Source organism: Mobula birostris, chromosome X (genome assembly GCF_030028105.1).
Source record: "Mobula birostris isolate sMobBir1 chromosome X, sMobBir1.hap1, whole genome shotgun sequence".
Classification (NCBI taxonomy): domain Eukaryota; kingdom Metazoa; phylum Chordata; class Chondrichthyes; order Myliobatiformes; family Myliobatidae; genus Mobula; species Mobula birostris.
In genome coordinates this window covers 24,731,343-24,751,827 of record NC_092402.1, presented here as the reverse complement: position 1 = coordinate 24,751,827, position 20,485 = coordinate 24,731,343, and positions in this window count along the sequence as shown.

Sequence of the window (20,485 nt, the reverse complement as noted above, 5' to 3'; positions counted from 1 at the left end):
TTAATATTTTGTACTCCATTTAATTTTAATTGTTGTGGTCTACTGCTTTATAAATTGAATGTGCAGCTATGGAACTGAGTAGATGCAAATGTGCAGTGCCCCAGTGAGATGGATTTAATGCTGATTTCTTTATCACCGAGTTCCTTTGTGGGGATGGTGAAGAAGATAGTTAAGATGAACATTTTAATTGTTCCTAGATGTGAAGGAGCCAAAATATCATCCCAAAGATTCTTAACACTAGTAGCTGATTTAGAACAATAGTTCTGGACATGTAAAACCTGCCACTTGGTTGCCAATTATATCCTAGTGCATGGGTGGTAAACTTATGGCATACATAGGGATGGCATGCGCAAGGATTCTGTTGGCCCATAGTATGCAGTTCCGTCTTTTGATTCTGTAAGCCCAATCCTTAATAAAAAGATATATAATGATTATCTTCACTGCCAAACGAAGCAGAAAATTATTTTACAATTCAAGAGCAATCAGATGTTTTCACAGTAAATCTCTCATGCAGGAGTGTGATGTTGGATGATACATTTTGAAATGCTTGCAGAATGGGTGTACACATCAGTAAGCTGTTATAATAACAATACTATTTAGAAATGATGTTATTTTAAAAATCTTTTTAAAAGATTAATCATTTTTAACAGGTTTTCTAAAATTAATTTATTTCAAACTGTTATATTAGTACATATAAATGAGCAATGACTCGTCCTTCTTCCTTAACTTTCATAATTATTGTTGCTAATTCATCAATGATAATCTGTACAAAAATTGTCCTGGCACATGAGAATTTTTAGGTGATAGCCAATTTGGTCCCGCTCCTGTCCTTGGGATTGTGCAAGAAATCGTAAGAGGAATAGGCCGCTTTGCTATTCAACAAGATCATTGCCATCTTTAATCCTTATACTGTATATAACTTATCCCTATATCCCTTAATTAGTCTGAATTTTCAGAGATCTATGTATCTTAGTTTTGAATGCAATTCTTGACTGAGCCCACACAGCCCTCTGGAATATGGAATTTCAAAGATCCACCACCCTCCAAGTAAAGGCATTATTCCTCCTTTCAGTATTAAATGACCTCTTATTTTTAATATTGTATCTGAGTTCTCAGTGATTTGTTCAAAGAACATCTACCCATTGAGGTACATTTTAAAGGTCGCTCCTTATCCTTGAAAATAGTAGCATGGTTGCCTCAATTTCTCCTAATTACGAAGCAGCAGTCCTAGGGAACCCCCTTGGTGAATCTTCATCATACTCCTAAAGCAAATAGATCTTTTTATGTTACGGTTATGGATCCCGCAACCCATCTTGGTCATAGGGGCCCTGAACAGATGAGCACTGTACCAGTTGCCTCCATCTTTCATGGTTGTGGGCGAGTGCCTGGGTTGTGGCAAAGCACTCTCCAGTCTACTCTGCAATGATATCTGTCCATTTCTTCTTTTGTCTGCCCCTTCTGTCTTTTTCCCCTGCACTGTTCCCTGAAGAATGGTCTTTGAAAGACAACTTGATCTTGTTATGTGGCCATATCATTTGTTTCCTTTTTACTGTGGACAGTAGATCTTCGTAGTGTCTCGTGCTGGATGATGGTTCTTCGTACTTCAAACATTTGAGACATGGGCTGTATAAGAGACACTGAGGAGCTGTCTGACACATCACATTTCTACTAGGATCTTCTGTAATGCCCTGGTTCATATTTTTACTGTTATGCTGTATGTATTTCATTTAGCAGCTTTGTAAGAGCAGTCTGTTCTGTTTTCAGCCTGTTTGGGTTATTGTTAAAGATAAGAGATGAGAAATGTGTGCCATCCGTTTAGGATGGTTGAATTTAGGGGAGGTTTCTCTGATGAGGGACACTAAGGTTGGGCTTGGGGCTTTTATTCAGCGGGAGATGAAGGGAGAAGGTGCTGGGGAGAACCGGTCGTAGCATACGATCCAGTGGAAGACCGGTTTGTTCGAGGTGGATTGCGAGTGATGGTCAGAAGGTGGTGTGGGCATTCACGCTGCCCAAGGAGCCCAGCGCATGAGTGACAGAGAAGTTCAAGATGAGCTCCAACTTGTGCACATTTGACTGTTTAATTAGAATGGACCCTTTTTGTTATTCTCTACTAACCCTTCAGTTAAGATTGATAAATATAATTCCTTTAATCGTATGCAGTGTCCTGTCTGTTATTTCATGACACTGAGTTGTAACAGGGTAGCAAATTACACAGCATCCACACAAATGGGGATTTGGGGTGGGACGAGCCATCTCAATCTTACAAGTTTGGGCGGTTCTTGTGTGTGTCTTCCCTAGACTTACACAGCCAAGGAATCCAGGGTGTATCACTTCTTTTGCAGTTCTGCTGTCAAAGTCCATGATTTGTGTGCATACAAGAAGATGGAGAGTACAAGTGCATGCAGGAGTTTCAACCTGGATTTGAGAGCGATGTTATTGCCTCTACAGATTGGTTTTAGTTTAGCCAGGGTTGCTGTTGTTTGAGCTGTCTATCCAAGGACTTCAGGCTTTAATCCTTGATTGATAATGGCACCAAGATACTTGAACCATTTGACAGTCTCTAGTTCTTGTTCATTGACTGTGATTTTTGTCGTAATTGGCTCCTCACTGTTTCTCATTATTTGGTCCAGGAAAATATTGAACAGCGTGGGTGAAAGGAGGCAGCCTTGTCGGACTCCAACTGATGTGCGGACCCACTCTCCAACTGTGACTTGAGCAAGTACTAGCTTTGGTGTAGAGCTGCTTGCTGGTTTGGACCAGCTTCTGGCCCATGTTGTATCTCTTCATTGTGGCCCAGTGTGTATCACACCCTATCAAAGGTGAAGTTTAATGTCAGAGAAATGTATACAATGTACATCCTGAAATGCTTTTCCTTCACAAACATCCATGAAAACAGAGAAGTGCCCCAAAGAATGAACGATAGTTAAATGTGAGAACCCCAAAGCCCCTCCCCCCATGCATAGGTGGCAGTGAGCAACGATCCCCCCTTCCCCCACCAGCAAAAATAAACGCACATCAGTACAATCACCAAGCCCAAGCGTGTGCTAAACAATAGCAAAGACACAGACCAAAGTTACCCCAAAAGCTTTGCATTTCATCCAAAATTTGACAACCCACAGGTTCTCTTTCTCCCTGACAAGGGAGAGGGAGATGTCCCCCATTTTTCACAGCGAGCAGGAGGCATAACAACAACTCGCTGGTTTAGGATGTTAAAAGTCCATATGGTCGCTTTTTTCGAACTCTGTGTCCGAAGATCACAAAGATCTCGGGTCTTTGGGCCCACAGCGAAAGATTTTCTGCTCTCCCCAACGACACACGAGTCTCCTACCGTGACACTGACCCTCGATCTGCCCATCTCCAAAGCCCTGAGATCTTGGGCTTCCGAATTCGAGCTGGACTCTCAGGCCAAACCCTTGGCGTGCCGAACAACAACGGCTGGTCCTGAAACCCCGAGAATGGGTCCCATTTTCGCAAAGAATCGAAGTCTGCGTGTAACTTCAGGTCACGGTCTTCAAAAGTACCCCAAAAGGGAGAAATAAAGATATTAAAGGTAGAAATAGTACCTTCTTGAAGTCTATGAACACATAGAAAATACCCTGTTGGTTTTGGTTGTATTTCTCGCACAGTACTCAAAGGCTGAATATCTGTTCTGTTGTACTTCTTCCACTTCTGAATCAAGCCTGCTCTTTGGCGATTATTTCTTCTGCCTGTGGTTTCAGTCATCACTTCGCTTTCAGGGCTGATAAGACCTGTGGTTCTAAAATTCTGGCACTGCTGTAAGTTGCCTTTCTTGGGGAAAGTGATAATCAGTGATTTTGTCCATGGGTGTTGACCATTCCCCAGTCTGCCAGATTTTGTTGCAGATATTGATGAAGAAATATCTGCAAAAATCTTTTTTATGTACAGAGATCAAAGTTGTACATAATACTTAATCTATAGTTTCACTAAGACCCTACATAGTGGTAAAAATTTGTTTTTGTACTCTTGCAATAAAGACTAACGTGTCATTTGCCTCCAAGTTTCCTGCTGCATCTGTATGCTAGCTTTCAATGACTTGCATGTGAGGATGCCTGGTTTCTTTTGGATCAGGTGAGAGGTGTGTTGGAATATAAGGCAGAAGTGATCTAGTCTGAAATGATTAGTAGAGGGAAAATGAATAATGTTCCAAGGATCACTCTGCTCTGCACAAGCAAATTATTCCTCTACATCAGTAAGACCCGACACACATTGGAGGACAGCTTTGTCAAACAGATTCACTCTGTCTGCTACAAAAGGTAGGATCTCCCAATGGCTACCCATTTCAATTTGACTTCCCATTCCCATTCTGACATATCTGTCCACTACTGCCATGATGAGGCCAAACTCAGAATGGAGGAGCAACTCCTCATTCCAACTGCATAGCCTCTAACCTGATGGTACAAGCATTGATTTCTCTAACTTCCAGTAACTTCTTCCCCCTCTCTCTTTTTCCATTCCCCATTCTGGTTGCCCTCTCCTCACCTTCGTATCACCTCACACTAGTTCCTTTCCTCCTTCCCCTTCTTCCACAGTCCACTATCCTCTCCTATTCCTCCTTCAGCCCTTTACTACTTCTACCTGTCACCTCCTAGCTACTGGCTTCATCCTCCTTCCACATCCATCATCTTGTCAATTTGTCCCACCAATCACCTGCCATCTTGTACTTCTTCCCCTCCCCCCCCACCTTCTTACTCTGCTTTCTGACCACTCCCTTTCCAGTCCTGATTAAGGGTCTCAGCTTGAAAAACGTCAACTGTTTATTCCCCACCATAGGTGCTGCCTAACTTACTGAGTTCCATCAGGATTTTTATGTGTTACTCAAGATCTCCAAAAACCGGAGAATGTTCTGTGTTTATTCCTTGCTTTTACTGGCATTTTCTTTGGGCTAACCCAGGAAGTGAGGTTTCGCAAGAACTTGTGATCTAGTAATTACATAAGTTTATTCAGTAGGTTTTGAACTTGTCACTACAGTAAGTAGAATTTCAAGTAACTGTGTGATAGGGGCCTCTTATTTTTCTCTGTTAGGTAACCAACAAAGGTGGAGGGGATGTGCTGGAGACTCAGCTTGAACATCAGAGCCTTGAGTATAATCACAATCCAAGATGAGCTTTAATTTGTTGCTGAACTTGTTTATAAAGATCAGGAACTCAATTATCTTATGCAAGCAATAGTTTGTTTTGATAAGATGTAGTGAAAGTTTTGTAGAATTCTGGGAATTCTTTACTTGGTTATGCCTGTTGAATATTTACGCAGTGCTTTTGTTTCACCACACAGTGGCACCAGAGGTTTGAAAATGAAAAGTAGTTGCGTTCCTTGCTTGGGGATATATGTATGAATGCCCACTGTTAATATTTTAGAAGAACTATTCCATTTCAAAGAACCATTTCAAAGTTATTTGAAATAAGCAAATATATGAAAATAAGCCCCAACCGATTGTGTAATCTCTAATCCAGAATGCAGTGACATTGGTGCCTGTTCTGGTTGATTTGGAGAAATCATCATATTCCAGATTCAATGAGTTTTTGAATGTAATAAGAATCACAATTATAGGGGATCCACCGGGTGGAGCCAGCCACCTTGTATATTGCTTCTTTTAAGAGATGGGAAGTCTGTGATTTTTAAAGTTCTAACAACTTATTCTGATCCCTTTTGTTAACATTCATGCGGAAGACAATATTTCTCCATTTGAATCGATTCTCATAAGGGTTGAAGGATCACGTGGTATGCAAATGTTCTAATTTATGTATTTATTGAGATGCAACACGGAAAAGGCCCTTCCGGTCCTTCGAGCCTTAGCCTAATCATGGGACAATTTATAATGGTCAACTAACTTACCAACCAGTACGTCTTTACACTGTGGGACGAAACCAGAGCACCCAGAGGAAGCCACACGGTCACTGGTACTATGTTACTATGCCGCCCCAATTTTGATTTGTGACTGGTTGCAATCTGACTGCTGCCCTTGAATGCACGAGATCATTTAACTGATTCCATTACTATTCTTCCTCAACTATATTTATACAGTTTCTTCTTCTATCTTAAAGATGCACAGGTTGGTGAGGTTAATTGGTGGCTGACAGGTGTGTCAATGGAGGGTGGGGTGGGGTAATTGATTGGTATGTGCAAGCAAAAAAGTTCTTCTTCTTAAGGCCATCATCCCTACTAGGGCGTAGGCCGCCAACAGCAGCTTGCCAGAGTCCTCTGTCCTGGGCCGACAGAGGGTTGATCAGCCCTGTGGCTATCGCTTTCAACACATGACTTCAATATGTCTTCTTGGCGAAGATCCTTCCTCTCCCAGGGATAAGATCTTCAGAGCTTCTATTGACATTTCTGTGGCACTGGATTTTTACAAGATGAGGCTGTTAACATTTCACAGCCTGGCTTCGGACTGTCCACGGTGCAATTGAAAGTGTAAATTTTCACAAATAAAATGCCGTAGCAACTCATTTTGAACACCAACAAACTGAATGCAAAACCTTTTATTTAATTACATCATCAGGTCAGACCAGCCTCTTAAAGTGAACTCCAACTTTAACCCCGGTTGTGAATCCTGTACATTTACACCAATTACATTACACTACACAGGCACCCCCTTTCCCCTAGAATTCACTAAAACCAGCATTGTGAACCTGTCTGGAGCTCAGACGAGCCACCCAGCTCGCGTCCTGTGTTCCATGGGTGAAGGAAGAGCAGGTCCCTCCTGCTTTTCCAGAGGTGTGTTGACACGCTCCTCATCATGTCTTGACAGCAGGGGCATAGGAGTGGAACCTTTGAATCTTGGTGGGCCAGTTTAAGGCAATCTATCGAAATACATTCAGGTTTACCCCTCTTATCTATGATACAAGTATTTTCTCCTCATTCCAAATCATGGAACAGTCCATCATAAGGGGGCCTAAGGGTTTGTCAGTGTGTGGCATGATGGATGGTCAGTCAACAGGAACCCAAGAGTGCTGTATGCCATGATGGGAGGTTGAGATTGGTGAAAAGGAATTGAATTTACTGAGGATGGTAGAATGCTCTTGAGAGGACGACTCAGGCATTTGTGGCGTCAGGAATGAAATCACTGGGCACTTGTAACAGCTGCCCGTATACTAACTCAACCACAGATGACTGCAAGTCCTTTTTTTAAGCTGTTATGAGCCACAGCAGGACCCACAGGGGACAATCATGCCTGCCTCCAGTTTGATGGCACGGTGGGGCAAGGGCACAACATCTGGTTGAGACATCGCACAACAGAGAAATCCCAGCTTCCCTGAGCTTAATGTCAGCCAACCGCAGGCCTGTGACTGCTATTCAGTAAGCCTGGACCTCTGGGTCAGTAGCTTCGTCAGCTGCCATGCCAGCATAGTCAACGCTGATGTGGATGGCCTCAATGGCTGGTCGTGAGAGGCAATCAGCTACGGCATTATTTTTCCCCCTTAATGAATTGTATATCTGTTGTGAACTCTAATATGTAGGCCAGTTGGCGTTGCTGGCGTGCAGACCAAGAGTCTGCTATTTTGGCTATCGTGCTTATGAAGGGCTTGTGGTCAACGAACGCTGTGAAATGGTGACCCTCTAGAAGAAAATGGAAATAGCGTACAGCCAGATAGAGACCGAGAAGCTCACCGTTAAATGTACCGTACTTCCTTTCGGGGGGGGGGTCGGAGCTGCTGGCTGAAGAAGATGAGTGGCTGCCACATGCCTCCGACCAACTGTTCATGCTCAGCACCCACAGAATAGTCAGAAGCGTCAGTAGTAATGGCTATGAGTACAATGGAGACCGGCTGTACCAGTAGGGTTGCATTGGAAAGAGCTCATTTGGTATCACCAAATGCCCTGGTTGTGTCCACAGACCAGTCAAACACTTGATTAGGGGTATTGTCTTTAAGCGCACTATACAGGGGGAGCATAAGTTCAGCAGCTCGCGGAATGAAGCCGTGATAGAAATTCACCATGTCTAAAAACTCCTGTAGCTTTTTTGTAGTGTGAGGTGGTGGGAAATCCATAATAGCAGCTACTTTCGATGGGAGGGGGTTCTCACCTTTTGTGGGGATGCGATAGCTGAGAAAAACAATGGTTGACAACACAAACTGCCACTTAGCAGGGTTAATGATCAACCCGTGTTGGCTTAAATGCTCGAAAAGTGTGCAGAAATGAGATACGTGTTTGGATTTGGACGCATTGTGACAAGTATGTAATCTAGGTAAATAAAAATAAAATCTAAGTCTTTTCCTACAGAGTCCATCAACCATTGGAAAGTCTGTGCTGCATGTTTCAGCCCAAATGGCTTGCACAGAAGCTCAAAGAGGCCAAACAGGGTTATCACAGCTGTTCTGGGAATGTCCTCCAAGCACACGGGCACCTAATGTTAGCCCCACATTGGAAAATATTAATTTTCTGGCTAAATCTGCTGAAAAGTCTTGGATGCGTGGACCAGGTAAAGATCGGGAGTGGTGGCCTCGTTAAGGTGTTGGTAATCACCATGTGGGCAGCAACCACCATTGGACTTGGGGACTATATGGAGGGGTGAAGCCCAGGGGCCATTCAACCAGCATACAATGCCAAGTCTTTCCATGTTGGCAAAGTCAGCCTTCATGGTTGCCAGCTTTTCTGAGTCCAGTCTAAGCCCGGATATGGACTAGCAGGCCAGTTGTGGAAATGTGGTGCTTGACTCCATGTCTTGTGACTGTAGTGGAGAATGTGGGCTTGGTGAGGTTTGGGAATTCACCCCAGTGGTCGAGTAAACTCACATGCGGGGGTGCATGTGACTCACAGAGTCATTGTGGGGAGCTTGCTGGGGGAGCAGGGTAACGACCCAAAGTCCTTGACATCCACAAGCCATGTCCTTGGGTACACAGGAAATCTTCATCGAACAGAATTCCCATGTCCCATGTGTAACATCGCCCACTGAAGCAGAGTGTCATCCATCATGACTCGTAAATCTGGATCCTGCTGCCATTGATGGCCTCCAGCGAGATTTCATCGCTCTTTACCTTCTGATCAACAGGCGATGTTGACAGCACACTCACTTGAGCACCCGTGTCATACAGGGAGCGTCGCCCTGAAAGGGTGTCTGTAATGAACAGTAGACGACCCTGGCAGCTGGAACCCATGGTGTTCATAGGCCTCTGATGTCCCGATGCACTGGCACTGTCACAGCTGCAAGGCGGTCAGCATTTCCAAGCATTCACACCAAAGCAGGTGTAGTAAGAACACAGGCCCAGTGTCATCTGTTTCTCAGCTGCAGGCATCCTTATGTTGGGGGCCTTGCTGACCTGGCTTATTGAGGTAGAGAAAGGAAGAGGAATGATGCATAGTCTACACTCAGCCAGGTAGCTATCAGCCATTTTAGCAAGCTCCCTAGAGTCATTCATGGGTACACTAGCAAGGGCTATGCGAACTTGTTCAGGCATCAACTGCATGAAGAGTTCTTTAAAAATAAAACAAGGATGGTGATTTCGCAGGAGAGACAGCATGTGGTCCATTAGCACCAAAGGCCTACCATCAGCGAGGCCAGGAAAGGAGAGCAACTGTTTGGCGTACTCAGTCTCCTGTAGTCCAAAAGTCTGTAAAAGGTTAAGTTTCCAGCGATCGGTATTTATTGGGTTCAGGCTGGTGTTCTAGTAGGCTCATTGCTCTTGCAGCCATAGAATTACTGAGCAACGCGACCACATAAAAGTATTTGGTGTCGTCAGCAGTGATTTCTTGCAGAGTAAAGTGGGCCTCGGCTTGTACAAACCAAGCAATGGCATTTTGCTCCCAAAACTCCAGCAGTTTCAAAGCAACTGTGTTGGCCGACATGCTCAATAACTCCAGAATCATCTGGGAATATCAGGGTCACCAATATAATTTTTCACAAATAAAATAGCAGAGGCAATTTATGTTGAGGAAAACTGTAGCAATTCATTCACTGAACACTAAAAAACTGAACATAAAGCCTTCTAAAACCCTTTACATAATAATGTCATCATGTCAGACCAGCCTCTTAAAGTGAAACCCCAACTCAATGTCAGTGGTTGTGACTTATTACCAATTATGATACCCTACAAGAGAAAAGTTTGCAGGGAAAGTAAGTGGGGGACAGGTTTTGGAAGCATGATCAACTTGATGGGCTTAATGAACTATATTGCAGGACTATAAGACCATAGGATATACTGTAGGAGCAGAATTAGGCCATTCGGCCTGTCGAGTCTGCTCCGCCATTTCATCATGGCTGGTTTATTATCCCTCAACCCCATTCTCCCACCTTCTCCACATAACCTTTGACACCCTTACTAATCACGAACCTATCAACCTCTGCTTTAAATATACATAATGACTTGTCCTCCTCAGCCATCTGGGGCAGAGGCCACAATAAACCACCAATGGCACTTGCCTCTTGGAGATTATGGCTGCAAGCCTCATCCTGTGATTAACATACAGTCAATTACAGCTCAATTACAGTATAGGTCGAGCAGCAGTGTCAGAGATGATATCTTATCAATCAACTTTTGACTTCAATCCTTTCTAGAAATGTTTGTAGGATTATGCAGCATCTTTGATAAAGTAGGGTGATAATATTCCTAATCAATAGCTAATTGGGCTCAGTGAACAAACAAGGAAGATGATGTTGAGTTGGGCTGATGGTATAGGTGTGCTTCTCTGTTAGTGCTACTGATGAAAAGGAAATCAAAGGTCTGATGGTATGAAATGTAAGTGGTATTTAATGACAAAAGACATGAGAGTCCATTTCAAAAGTTAATGGTGATGATACACCCTAACAAGCAGGTGAATGTGGAGAACTTTAAAAAGACTAAAGTTTATACAAAAGAAATAGTGCTCATAATTTGTAACAGTGAGTAGCTCTTTTTGAAATCCAATGGCAATGGTATCTTTAAACTTTTGTAATGCATACCTTCTTGGGTAGTAAATTCCTTCTGCACTTTGCACTACTCATTCAACATAAGTTTGATGGTGGTATGTAGCAACAGACTAATTTGTTGGATCTGACGGTGTGCATATTATCAGGCATACTTAAGCTGATAAGACACAGAGTCACTACATTGGTTGTCATTTGTTTTGGGGATGTCCTGAAATCAAAAAGTTGCTGTATAAATACACCCAGGCAACAAAACTGCAAATACACTTCCACAGATTAGGGTAAACCATCCAATCTTACTGCTGCAGGAAGCTTTTCTGAATTCCAATCAGACTGATTCAGAGCATTTTATCAAAACCATAGCAGCTATCAGATTTATTAGTCTTTATACATGGTAGAGCTGGGTTCTGGCATAGAGTGTAACACTATCAGCTGGGATTATCAAACATGTGCCAGTTCAAATTTCAGCAACAAATTGGTAATTAGAACTGTAACACACAAAATGTCATCAATGAAAATGCACACCTGACACCTACAGGTTTCTTCAAACAAGCTTTGCCTTGGGAAGTGTAAAGCTATTGTGTAAGGTTGTAAGGTTGTAATGTTCTGGGTTCATGGGATTGCATTTTAAATGTTGCAATGATTGTAACCAAACTAGTTAAATGAAGCCTTTAACTAGGTGTTTGCTAATGAAGTAGAAGTAGACTGAGCTTGAACTGTGGTTTGGGTCTTAAAAGGAATTATGTATTTGGCAAGAGTATGCACGTGAAATAGTTTCTCTTTCATTTGTGACTGTTATTACTAATTGTGAAGCTAATGCTAAGTGCTTCATAGCAAATTGACAGAGCGGAATTAACTTAAATCCATATAGTTATCAGGGTTGTACAACTCCATATGAAGATTACAGCACAATGTGCAAATTTCATTTCTTTAGCTGTGGTCAAGATTTTTGGTATCATGAAATATCAAGTAATGAAAGTTTCTTGAAAGTGGTTGTATAACAGAGATTTTGTGTGATTACAACAGACTTTATATTATGACACAAATCCCAGATTGTATTCATTGCTTGTAATGTGCAATTCACAATGTAACTTTTCTTAAGATATTCCCTAGCATAATAAACCAACAACCAAATTCAAGGCTTCTCAAAACTAAGAAGAAAAGGACCAAATTTCAAATCTATGAAATGCTGAAAAGATAAACAATAATTTTAAAATTGCTGGATAGATGGAGGCATTTATTTTATATGTTTGAGTTAGTTTAGCAATGTAAATTTATCTTTCAACATGTACTTTGTTTACACTGAGTAATTAAGTCAAACAAATTAGAGAATTTTAAATGGAATGGTGTGTAAATTGTGCAGTTGCTATAATTGATGTTTTGATTTTGAATGCTCACCTGGTGTTAGTTCTGATACATTGTGTTTTTCTAATTAGAATTCTGCAACAGTGTAGCTAATCTTAGAACTGAAATAAGTCACGTTGCAGTCATCTGCCTTTTAATAACACCCAGGACAGTTCATAATTGCTTCTTTGTTCCTTTGTATTGTTACCGTAATGAACTAGCAATAACTTGAAGAAGAGTCCAGTTATAGGACATAAGTTATCTAAATCACAGTTTCACATTGCCAGAATCATTTTGAATCAGTAAAAAATCAGTGACATCTGATACCAAACCAGTTCTTTAAGTCCATGAAGTGAATACATGTGAGTGGGTTTGCACCAAGAGCACAAGAACAACAGATGGCCTTTGTTGGTCTGCTTCCTTGCTGCAACACTTCATTGCTAATCATCCAAGCGCAAAGAGGATTCCAAAGGGAAAACATTCAGCATCAAACTTACTGCATACCATTTAATAAAAACCCCATCTGGTCCAAGTTCCCCTCAAACTAGGCTTTGTATTTATATTGCTTTCCTTCACTAAGTGGCTCTTTTCCTATCAGGAGTCTTCAACAATTTGTCTTCAACCTAACTTTATTAGTCGATGGCCATGCCCCCAACCTTTTGGTTGCAGGTTCCCTTCTTGCCATAAAAATTAGAAAAAGACAGAGTAAGCATGGTGTTTGATAGTGGGAATGAGTCACAGTATTTACAAAGTACCAAAATGGGTGAGGCAGTTAGTTTGATTGATATGCTTCTTACCGCTTGATAAATATGCATGTTTACATCATGTTACCACCAGAATACATTGGATTGTCTCTGAAACAGTGTGCGGTCATAAATGATATTTCACAAGTTCAGTAAGTACTGAAAACAAAAATAGCATTTAGAACATAAATTTCTGTATGTCAAAACATTTACTGTACTACTCGCATGGGTCCCAGCTATGCCAGTCTTTCTTTCCGCTATGTGGAACGATCTATGTTTCAAGCCTACAACGTTGTCACTCCCCAACGTTTCCTCCGCTACATTGACGACTGCATTGGTGCTGCTTCATACAAACATGCGGAGTTCATCAACTTCATTAACTTTGCCTCCAACTTCCACCCTGCCCTCAAATTTACCTAGTCCGTTTCTGACACCTCCCTTCCCTTTCTCAATCTCACTGTCCCTATCTCTGGAGACAGCTTATCCACTGATGTCTAGTACAAACCCGTGGACTCTCACAGCTAGATTGAAAGACTGCTTCGCCGAGCACCTACGTTCCATCTGCCAGAGAAAGCAGGATCTCCCAGTGGCCACACATTTTAATTCCTCTTCCCATTCCCATTCTGATATGTCCATCCATGTCCTCCTCTGCTGTCACAATGAGGCCACACTCAGGTTGGAGGAGCAACACCTTATATTCCATCTGGGTAGCCTCCAACCTGATGGCATGAACATTGATTTTTTGAACTTCTGGTAATGCCCCCCCCCACCATTCCCCATCTCCTTTTCCCTTTCTCATCTTATCTCCTTGCCTGCTCATTGCTTTACTCTGGTGCTCGTCCCCCCTTTTCTTTCTTCCATGGCCTTCTGTACTCTCCTATTAGATTCCCCCTTCTCCAGCCCTGAACCTCTTTCACCAATCAACTTCCCAGCTCTTTACTTCACCTCTCCTCCCTCCCGATTTCACCTATCACCTTGTGCTTCTTTCTTCCCTCCCCCCACCTTCTAGCTCTGACTCCTCATCTTTTGTTCACCAGTCCTGCTGAAGAGTCTCGGCCTGAAACGTCGACTGTACTCTTTTCCATAGATGCTGCCTGGCCTGCTGAGTTCCTCCAGAACTTTGTGTGTGTTGCTTGGGTTTCTAGCATCTGCAGATCTTCTCTAGCTTGTGAGAAGTCAAGATGAAGAAGGCAGCCAAGTGAATTTTTGAACACGAGCTCAATCCGTAACTCTGTAAGGGCCTATGTGTCAAATTCTGCACTATAATGCAGAGCTACAGCAGAGAATGACAAGCTATAGTGTGCCTATATATCCTTGAAAATACATGGGCTACCTCAGGGGTGAGGAGAAGGGAAGGGCGTGGGTGATGGAGAAATGGTGTCAAGCAGCTTTAGGGAGTTTGTGAGTGCTGGTAACTAGATGGGATGGCAGATGCTGTTGCTTGGGGTTGGAACTGCACCCAGATGTCACAATATCGGAGCAGCTTCTTTGAAGGTTCCAAGATTTACATATCCCAGTTTTGGATAAAAGTTTGAGGTAAAGTCTTATCCCAAGTCCATGGATCCTTAGTTTGGCTGTGAATGTGCTGAGTGGGGTGATAACTCTCTCCTGGTTTAGTGGCAATTCCAGTGGCTAAACTTAAAGAATCACTGGGGCATATGGGCTAATAAGTTAAAAGGGTGGATTGTTTGGGCACTATTAAAATGTTCTGGAAGTTTGCACATTTTCCCTGTGACTGCATGGGTTTCTTCTCACAGAACAAAAGAGTGTAGGTCAGCAGGTAAATTGGCCACTGTGAATTGCCTCAATTGTGGATGAGATAGAAAATTTGGGGGCATAGGGGTAAGGTAATGTGTAGGTGGGAAGAACAAAAGAGAATAGGGTAGGATTAGACATAAGACATAAGACAAAGGAGCAGAAGTCGGCCATTCGGCCCATCGAGTCTGCTCTGCCATTTTATCATGAATTGATCCATTCTCCCATTTAGTCCCACTCCCCCACCTTCTCACCATAACCTTTGATGCCCTGGCTACTCAGATACCTATCAATCTCTGCCTTAAATACACCCAATGACTTGGCCTCCACTGCTGCCCATGGCAACAAATTCCATAGATTCACCACCCTCTGACTAAAAAAATTTCTTAGCATTTCTGTTCTGAATGGGCACCCTTCAATCCTTAAGTCATGCCCTCTTGTACTAGACTCCTCCATCATGGGAAACAACTTTGCCACATCCACTCTGTCCATGCCTTTTAACATTCGAAATGTTTCTATGAGGTCTCCCCTCATTCTTCCAAACTCCAAGGAATACAGTCCAAGAGGGGACAAACGTTCCTCATCTGTTAACCCTCTCATTCCCGGAAACATTCTAGTGAATCTTCTCTGTACCCTCTCCAACATCAGCACATCCTTCCTTAAATAAGGAGACCAAAACTGCCCACAGTACTCCAAGTGAGGTCTCACCAGCGCCTTATAGAGCCTCAACATCACATCCCTGCTCTTACACTCTATTCCTCTAGAAATGAATGCCAACATTGCATTCACCTTCTTCACTACTGACTCAACCTGGAGGTTAACCTTAAGGGTATCCTGTACGAGGACTCCAAAGTCCTGTTGCATCTCAGAACTTTGAATTCTTTCCCCATTTAAGTAATAGTCTGCCCGTTTATTTCTTCTGCCAAAGTGCATAACCATACACTTTCCAACATTGTATCTCATTTGCCACTTCTTTGCCCATTCTTCCAATCTATCCAAGTCTCTCTGCAGACTCTCCGTTTCCTCAGCACTACCGGCCCCTCCACCTATCTTCGTATCATCAGCAAACTTAGCCACAAAGCCATCTATTCCATAATCCAAATCATTGATGTACAATGTAAAAAGAAGCGGCCCCAACACGGACCCCTGTGGAACACCACTAGTAACCGGCAGCCAACCAGAATAGGATTCCTTTATTCCCACTCTCTATTTCCTGCCAATCAGCCAACGCTCTATCCACGTATGTAACTTTCCCGTAATTCCATGGGCTCTTATCTTGTTAAGTAGCACCTTGTCAAAGGCCTTCTGAAAGTCCAAATATACAACATCCACTGCATCTCCCTTGTCTAGCCTACTGGTAATTTCCTCAAAAAATTGCAATAGGATTGTCAGGCAGGATTTTCCTTTAAGGAATCCATGCTGAGTTCTGCCTATCTTGTCATATGCCTCCAGGTACTCTGTAACCTCATCCTTGACAATCGACTCCAACAACTTCCCAACCACCGATGTCAAGCTAACAGGTCTATAATTTCCTTTTTGCTTCCTTGCCCCCTTCTTAAATAGCAAAGTGACGTTTGCAATATTCCAGTCCTCCAGAACCATGCCAGAATCTATCGACTTTTGAAAGATCATCGCCTAATGCCTCGGCAATCTCCACAGCTACTTCCTTCAGAACACGTGGGTGCATTCCTTCTGGTCCGGGAGATTTATCTACCTTTAGACTATTCAGCTTCCTGAGTACTTTCTCTGTCGTAATTGTGACTACGCACACTTCTCTCCCCTGCCACCCTTGAGTGTCCGGTATACTGCTGATGTCTTCCTAAGTGAAGACTGATGCAAAATACTCGCTCAGTTCCTCTGCCATCTCCTTATCTCCCATTACAATTTCTCCAGCACCATTTTCTATCAATCCTATATCTACTCTCACCTGTCTTTTACTCTTTATATACTTGAAAAAGCTTTTAGTATCCTATTTGCTATTATTTGCTAGCTTCCTTTCATAGTTAATCTTTTCCCTCTTAATGGCCTTCTTAATTTCCTTTTGCAAGCTTTTAAAAACTTCCCAATCCTCTGTCTTCCCACTAATTTTTGCTTCCTTGTATGCCCTCTCCTAATGTAAAAATGAATGCTGATGGTCAGTACGAGCTCAACGGGTTGATGAGCCTGTTTCTAAGCTGTATCTCTTCATGATTAAGTCTCTATAAATGGGATTTCCAGTAGTATCTGCACCTTAAGAAATGGTGGAATTCTCAAGCTTCAATTCCATCATATTTTAAATTGTTAAGATAATAAAATAATGTTGGAGCCAATTTTTACCCTCATCTCTCAGATTAAGACTAATTTATTGTTATATACACATATATTACAGAGTAAACAGTATACTGTACATAATAATAAATACAATGACAAGTGCAAACTGAAATAGTGCAAAAAGAAATGCTAAAGTAATAATAATGAAATAAGTGAGAGAGGTAACAGTAAGTATGTTAGAACATTGAGAAGGGATTGAGAATGGGATTCAGAAGTCTGATAGTAGAGGAAAGAAGCTGTTCTAAGTCTTATGTCTTCTTTTCCCTAAAGACTACTGATGCTGACAATACAACACCAATTTGAAAATGAAACTAAAGGATGTTCAACACAACATCTAAGGTCAACACTACACAAAGACAAAGAACAACCCACAACTTGTTCATTCGCCTGCAGAAATGACAGAGTGAGCAGAAAGTGAAAAATTACTTAGACCATAAGACCATACGATATAGGAGCAGAATTAGGCCATTTGGTCCATCGAGTCTGCTCCACCATTTCATCATGGCTGATCCATTGCCCTCTCAGCCCAATCTCCTGCCTTCCACCCATATCCCTTCATGCCCTGACCAATCAAGAATCTGTCAACCTCTGCCTTAAATATACATAAAGATTTGGCTTCCACAGCGGCCCATGGCAAAGAATTCCACAGATTCACCACTCTCTGGCTGAAGAAATTCCTCCTCACCTCCATCCTAAAGGACGTCCCTCTATTCTGAGGCTGTGTCCTCTGGTCCTAGACCCTCCCACCATAGGAAACATCCTTCCCACACCCACTCTGTCCATATATGTATGAAATTCTTGTGACCGAGTAAACTATACCTTTTCACTAAGTCATCTGATTCTGCTAGTTCAATCAAATATACAAAACAGCTAAAGTAGTTACTTGTGGAGGGTGAACATTGCTCCATTGTCTTTGGCATGTATTGTGCAGTTAATTATTTCTGGGTTATTATTACACTTTAATAAGTTCCGTATTGCATATCTTCCCATCAAAGATGCTGTTTTCCATGTTACAAGTCAGTACTAAAAAGACCTCTGAGCTGTATTTCATCTGTGAAGTTCAGATTTGTGGAAATCTGGATCATATTTTTAACGCGTTTGATTTAAGAACTACAATATAGTTTGTAGTTGGGTATCACTTTGCTTTTCCACGTAAATGCTGCGGTTTGCAAGTGCTGAAACCAATAAAGACCTCTTATCGTAATTCAAGCTTAGTAATACTCAGAATTTTCCAACTCTCTGAAGCCACTTCCTGCATCAGCAATTTCTGAAAGCTGCTGAAAGGAAGTTTAAGTGTTTTTATCAAAGGAAAGAGGGCAGCACTTTGCCACAAGAGAGGTTAGAGATGTGACATTTCATGCCTCTTGACGACTATCTCACAAAGCTGAAAATCACTTCAATAATGAAGATCATTATTCTTAAACTGTTTTGTTGTGATCCAGTGTTGTAACCCCTTCATCTGTTTCTCAACAGCTTTTGTGAACTCAGTCTTGTGATAGTTTACAAAATCTGAATCAACCGTTACTGTTACAGACAGAGGGCACATTCTGTGCTCCCTTGAACTGGATGAAAGAAAAGTGATCACAATCCTCTTACTGCTCAAAACCATTGAGTTGCTTAGATCAGTATTTTCTTCCTCTAAAAGTTTGCAGGCTTAATGTTAGTACCACCTTTATTCCCTCGTAGATTTCTGTTCAAAATATAATTTCATTCAGTTACAGAATGAGGCCAACAGTCATTGCTCACCTCTCACTCCTTTGAGAAGGTGATAGTTAACAGCCTTATTGAAGCATCATTTTGTAAGTATCATCCAGATTTCACAACTGGAAGGTTTCAAAAGGAAAAATTATTAAGGTAAGCCTTATTCTTGAGTTCTGACTTCATTGATGTGGAGTATTCTCTGTCTCAAATGTAGAACACACAGAAGCTTCCATAACTTTTCACCATGTATTCTCTCGAGCCATTTATTTCAATAGTTGTATTTGTCACAGAACAAAAACATAACATGCTCATGGAGTCAGGCACAGGATGTGACAAACATTTCTGCTTTTATTTCAGATTTCCACCATCAATATTATTTTAATTTGAATTCTACTTGTGCCATATTCAGATTTACATAATCTTACATATTTAAGTCAGTTAATAGATAGAAATTTCCATTGACTGCGTGTAAACAAGGGCAGTGCATCTAACCCCTACAACTATGCAATGCATAGAAGAAGAAGAAGAATATCTTTATTGTCATTGTTGTGGAGCAGCTCAACGTTTTGCAGCATGACAAAGAATATATACACAAAATAAACTCTAAAACCTCAGGAGTGCATTCCAAAATTAATAATATATGGATGGGGGCTAGGACTATTGCACACCTGTCATTCCTGGAAGTGTGATGCATTTAGCTGCTGCCGTCTTAGGAAGGGGGCAGGAGAAGGGAAGGGGGTGTTATACATTTCACTGCTTGTGGGTAGAAGCTGTTAAGGAGTCTCTTTGTTTTCATCCTTAATGCTCTGTATCTCTTCCCAGAAGGTAGAGGGGAAAACAGGTGATGTCCAGGATGAGTGGGATCCTTTGAAATACAAGTAGCCTTCTTTTGAAGTCTGCCAGTATAAATGTCTCTGAGGGAGGGTAATGTTGTGCCAATAACCCGCTCTGCTACCCTCACCACCCGCTGCAAGTCCTTCCTGTTCTGTTCTGTGCAGCTGGCAAACCACACTGCACAGCAATACATCAGGAGGCTCCCTATAGTTGTCCGATAGAAGTTGATCAGCAGGTGATGAGGGAGGAGAGCGTGCTTTAGCTTCCTTAGGAAGTAGAGCCTCTTTTGGGCCTTCCCCACCTGATAAGAGGTATGGGCAGTCCAGGTGAGGCCAGCCAAGATGTGGACGCTGAGGAACTTGAAACTCTCTACTCTCTCCACCTCTTTCCCGTATATGTGCAGAGCAGAGTGCTCGACGCGCTTTAATTTCCTGAAGTCTACTATCAGCTCCTTGGTTTTTGTGATATTCAAGTCCAGGTTATTATGACAACACTATCCTGTCAAATGCTGTACCTCCTCCCTATAGGCTGTCTCATCACAGTCTGATATGATACCTGTTAGGGTGGTGTCGTCAGCAAATTTGACAATGGTGTTGGTGGAGTGAATGGTAGAGCAGTCATGGGTGAAAAGAGAATAGAGGATGGGGCTGAGAACACACCCCTGTGGTGTACCGGTGTTCAGGATGAGAGTAGATGATGTGTGTTCTCCCATCCTGACACTTTGGGGTCTGTTACTCAGAAAATCCAGTATCCATGAGCACAGTGAACTGCCAAGGCCCAGGTTGCTCAATTTCTGCACCAGTTTGTAGGGGATGACTGTATTAAAAGCTGAGCTGTAGTCCACAAACAGCATTCTTACATAGGTGTTATCCTGATCCAGGTTTGTAAGGGCTGTGTGGAGAGCTGTGATGACTGCATCCTCTGTCGATCTGTTTGCACG